The sequence below is a fragment of the Calidris pugnax genome, unplaced genomic scaffold (genome assembly GCF_001431845.1).
Source record: "Calidris pugnax isolate Ruff unplaced genomic scaffold, ASM143184v1 scaffold219, whole genome shotgun sequence".
Classification (NCBI taxonomy): domain Eukaryota; kingdom Metazoa; phylum Chordata; class Aves; order Charadriiformes; family Scolopacidae; genus Calidris; species Calidris pugnax.
The window spans coordinates 837,888-843,137 of NW_015094507.1; the positions used below are offsets into that span (position 1 = coordinate 837,888).

General features: G+C 39.7%; 2 long non-coding RNA genes across 3 annotated transcripts in view; one reads left to right on the plus strand and one right to left on the minus strand.

Moving 5' to 3' along the window:
- LOC106901734 overlaps positions 1-1,787 on the plus strand; it is a 103,393-nt gene extending 101,606 nt beyond the window's left edge. The window contains exon 28 of the long non-coding RNA XR_001414373.1: positions 1,192-1,787. This is a non-coding gene — a long non-coding RNA (uncharacterized LOC106901734). The remainder of the gene's footprint in view (positions 1-1,191) is intronic.
- LOC106901735 overlaps positions 1-2,413 on the minus strand; it is a 10,880-nt gene extending 8,467 nt beyond the window's left edge. Inside the window, exons 1-2 of one of the 2 annotated variants that reach the window (XR_001414375.1) lie at positions 2,280-2,413; positions 2,102-2,154 (exon numbers count right to left, since the gene is read on the minus strand). This is a non-coding gene — a long non-coding RNA (uncharacterized LOC106901735). Of the gene's footprint in view, positions 1-937; positions 986-2,101 lie in introns of both variants that reach the window. The other variant, XR_001414374.1, reaches the window with a different exon arrangement.
- Between the last annotated feature and the right edge of the window lie 2,837 nt (positions 2,414-5,250).

Here is a 5,250-nt window from a genome sequence, read left to right on the forward strand (position 1 = left end):
GAGGGGAAATAACACCGGTTTTCAAATGAAGATATTTAAAACGTGTAATGTATCTCGGCATGTTACTGTAAGCTGCCATTTGATGTTTTTCCTATAAAGCCTAAATTAAGCCTCCTAGGAACGGCTGTGTATCTCCTGCTCCTAGCTGCATCGAAAAATAAAATGCATTTTAAATGGCTATATTGCCAATACTCTGGTAGGCTCTAAGGCGCGAGCGTAATCGCCTTCCCCTCTATTTTCTCCCTCCGTTCCTAAACGCAGCCCCAGCCTCCAGACAACCCACCTTTAAATTTCAAGCTCATTTGAAACGTAAACTTTTAGCAAATAAGCGATGGCTGACGGAGCTGGATCGCCGCAGCGACTGGCAGCAAATTCCTTTTTCTCCCTCCCTCCCCTCGGCGTAAGGGGGTTTGAAAAACCCATCAGTGTCAAAAGAAACTGCGCAGATCGCTGCTGCTCTAAATAAGGCAGAGCAGTGTTCAGGAAAAAAAAAAAAAGCTAAAAAAAAAGGAAAAAAAAAGAAAAAATAAACCTCTACGACGGATTAAAATGACATTTCTGTACCGTGTCAGTAGGGATGACAAAGCGTCATGTTTTGCATCATTTCGAAAAGATATTCTTCAAACAAATTCAGTATATAAACAGGCAGAGGGCTTTTGTTTGAAACATTTGAGATCAAAAGTTAGGGGAAGAACAATTAATATTGCCTATCAAAATCCCCTGTTATTGTTAGAGATACATTTTGTGGTTACTGACTATAAATAAAAGCAAAGGAACAGAGCCACGGTTTCTCACCACTGCAAATATAAAAAAGGCGATTTCCAGCTTTTCCTTTTTTTTTTTTTCTCTCCCCCTCCAAGTTACCCTTAGATGTGTTTGCTGAATAAACGGGATTAACTGTATTTAAAACAAGAGATAAAGAACAGCTTTTTATTACCCTGAACAGTCTGCAGGGTTTCCACGCTCCTCCGAATGTACTTTGTGCCTGGAACAAAATCCTCATATTTTACCTTTTTTTTTATGACACCGTATAGAACAAGCAAAACATCCTTGCAACGATACAAATATGGACTCAATAGGGAATGGTGAAAAGAAAAAGAAAAAGAGCATTTTTACCATTTCTCTTTCTGGCCAAACGCTGGAGTGATTTTTTTTTTGTTGTTGTTTGTTTGTTTGTTTGTTTGTTTGCAGTTCTGCGGCAGGGGGAGAAGCCAGGAAGGAAAGAAGTCGTTGCACCCAAGGAGCTTTCCCCTTCCCTTCGGCTGCAAAAAAACCTCACCCAGCTCTGTTAATACAAAACTAATGGGGAGAGTGTGATCCGAAGAGCCAGGCTGCTATCAGCTGAATTGCGATGGAAGCTTGCTCAAAAAATAGGTACAAAGAAAAGAATTTAGACAAATTTGCCTCTTAACCTTTAAAGATTTCCTGCCTATTCCAGTATGTCCTTTATTACATTAATTTTTTATTTAAATTACACCATTAACTGGATATGAATTTATCAAGAATACATATATTGATTTATAAAACAGTATCATTAATTATTATAATAGCTAGATGTAGCTGATATTACAAAGCCATTTAAAGGTTTTTAATATAACTTGGACATACATAGATAGATAGACATTATGGACAAGACTACAATTTAAACTGGCTACCAGCAGTTAATGAAATCCTTGATTTATCTTCTCATTTAGAGATTGATTATATTGTTGCTTTGTAAAACTATTTATTTTATGCCATTTTTCAAAGGATGTCTCAATAAAAGAAAAAAGATAAATAAAATATCCAGTCAAGTCTCAAGGCATATTTTGGTTTATACTTTTCTTTTTTAATGCTGCTGCTGATAATTTATTACAAGTTTGGAGTCTTGTCACCTTCACGAAGAATTGGCTTTCTTGATAGTAATTCTGTTTGCAAATGCACAATTTCATATACGTGGATTAAAAAACAAAAGACGAAGAAGGAAAAAAAAAAAAAAAAAAAGAGGCTGTCTCCCCAACAACATCGTGTTTATTTCCTAAAAGAAAACCCAACAAAATGCCTTTCTGGCATAGATTTCTTAGGCATATTTCTGTTTAAGCTGTGGAAAAATGGGACTTACCCTAGTGCTGCAAAGCAGTCAGTCATGGAGAACATTTTGATTTAAAATGCAATCTGAAGAGAAGAAAAGAAAAAAAAAAATAAAAAGAAGGAATGATATAAACAAACAGTTCACCACTTTCAAGTTACTCCTAAAATGTTCCTGGCTTAACTAATACATTGAAAGTTTAAATCTTTACACATTGTTCTTGAGGGGCTATGTCTCTTGACTCTTTATTTATATCACTTATTCTTGTCTGGCAACATATGTTACCGATTTATTATAGTATTTTTTTACTGTTAGCCAGACAAATGTAAGGGCTAGCTGAGGAGGGGTAGTTGCATCTGATGAGTTTAACAATTGCAGGGCATCCTTTAAGGGTAGCCAATGGGCTCTTTTGAAGCTATAATACTCACCATTAACCATTTTCATGCTGACATATTTTTATTGTCGAAGTTGGGGCTTCCCCTGTCATCAGCCTCTTTTGTTTTCCATGGCTTCGCAAGCAAATCAAAAGGGCTTGGGGAGACCTTCCTCCAGCAAAGGCACCTCAAACCACACTTTGAGGGCTTGGCATCTAAGTCTGCATAGTGTGCCCCCCACAAATGAATAATAATAATAAAAAAAATTAAGTCGCGTGGAAAATAATACTCAAAAAAATTCTATAATGCATGAAAATGCAAAGAAATACCAACCATAGGCAGTCATATTTCTCAGTGCCATTACTGACACCAAAAGCTAACGGTGAGGAAGACCTTTCCCATGAAAAAAACCACCACCTCCCCCAAAATTCTTATTTTAAATGGACGCACCAAGAGCGGAGGGAGAAGTTGCGAGGACAGGTGGATGTCACGTTTTACACGTGGCCCATTCTGGAGTTAGAACTTGAACTCTTCCCACCTTTTTCTTCCTGCTCATCTTCTATCTCCTTGTTCAATGCCAACAAGCTCCTGCAACTCCACTGGAAACTGTACCCGTCTTTGCTGTTTGACTGCTGGAGCCCCAGCTCCAGCTTCTGCGAGCCAACAGGTTCCTACAAGCCATGGGGATGCAATTCCTAATGTAACACCACAATCACAATTTCCAGCCTTTCGGTGCAAGACCAGACCATTACATCTCCCAGCATGTCCTACCGTATACGAGACACCCAACATGAGATGCTCCAGAGCCCTGCTCACCAAGGATGGTCACCAAAGCAGACTGTAGGGCACCCTCTAAATTTTCTGCTGTTGGTGATTCCGTTGGACCTTTGTGATAAGAAACAGTTCTGAAAAATTTGGTTTCATTTCCCCTGCATCTTCAGGAACCAGGGGAAAGAGTCTGTGTGAGGGTAACACAAGACCATGGGTCCAGAGTAGTGACTTTCTACTGGGGAAAAAAATACAGCAAGCAGTTTTTGGGTGGAATATGAGGTGTCTCAGGTAGAATAAAAACCAGGAATTGCAATTAAACTCACTGGGCTCCTTTGAAGAGGGAGCCTGGGTTGGTGGGATCAGGGCATGTCTCCTGATAGCACTAGTGGGTCCTTGACAAGTACCACGCAATAGAGTTCTTACTGGGAGAAGAGGGAAAAATAAGTGCTTCCATAGGGTTTGTTGTTTTGACTTAATAAGAGTTTGGTTGTGCTGTGAAAATTTGCTTGGATTTTAAATTTTAAAAATGGCCAAAGATTCCCTCTACTTATTATAGGGGGGTTTGAGAAGAAAGTGAACTTCCTAAAGTTAGGTCTGGATTCAGCAGCATGCAAAAAACTTGCATGGCAATGAATATTTTCCTTCTTCTATCACTTTTCTATCACACGAAGGTAGCCTAACTTCTACTTCTTTTATTTCTTTTTTTTTTAATTTTTTTTTCCCAAAAGACATTTTAATTGTACTTTGGCTGACCTCCTGCATTAATTTGCCCAGAGGGATCCTTTGGAAGCAAATCTTGCCCTCCTAAAAGGCAAAGGAATGGGCACAACAGGACTTCTATAACAGAGGGTTTAGAGTCTTGACTTTTCCCCACTTCTGAAAAGTTTTGTTTAGGCAGGTGTCGTGGGTATCCTGGGCAAACATCAAATATTCTGTGGCATATCAAAGTATGTGGATTATTACCTATTTAATTTTCTGTTGCAAGGACATCGCTGGCAACTTCATAATTAAGCTAAGTAACCTCCCTTCAATTTGTTTATTCCCCTCAAACCTCTTTGGTTCTGGCCGGGGAGGGAGGAATGGGGGGCACGGCTCGGTCTCTCAATCACTCTCTGTTTTGTCCATCACCTTGGTTTCTTTCCCCTGTTTTTGACCTGCACTTTTTCTAGATCAGACACTGGCAGGTTGAGAGGTAATAAGAACCAGATGGACATAGTGCAGAAATTGCCCAAATGGGTACGAGAATGTGGGGAGCTGTCAGGCATGGAGAGAAGCTGGAATTTTTCAGCAATAAAATGGGATTTATCGCCACTCTACCACAGTCATTGCCGACAACCGTTTACCTTGACAGAAACCCCATTCCAATAGGCCACGCCGATGCAGATTTTTTTTATTTTTTTTTTTTTTTTTTTAGGCAGATCAGGACTCAATGCTCACAGTTTACTGCCGGGAAAATGATTTCACGGGTCTGCACGCCACGCAGTCGCTTCCAGGCATAGCTGCTCAGGGATGGTACACGTCCTCCAGCCCCTAACGTGTTCCCCTCCACAGCAGGGACATCCCTGCTTGGAGCGGGGTGAATGGAGGAGGTCAGTGGTTCCCAAAGAGTGATGATTGGTATTTGTTCTAAGGCTCAAATGGCCTGCACTAAAGGTGAAGCATTAGGCCAAAGTCCTGTATTCCCTACTGAGGCAAATGAACCTGCTAAAATAAGTTCCTTCCACAATAGCTGTGTAATTGAAACCAGAAAGTGAGAGAATTTGATAAATTGCTTGACCCTGAAGGAATGTTAAGGTCATAAATTTTCATTGCATTTTTTTTGCTTCTTTTTTAGAAGAAAAAAAAAATGCCTTTTTTTTCTTTTAATATATATATATTGATTATGTTCAGCATTTGTCTCTGAATTCCAGCTAGCTTCCAGATCATTAGCCATTACTTTGCCAACCTCTCCCCATAGGCAACTATTACCAGGTTTAGAGCATTCCTACCTACACCTTCCTAGGAAGGCTGAAGGACACAAAATATTCACAAATGGCA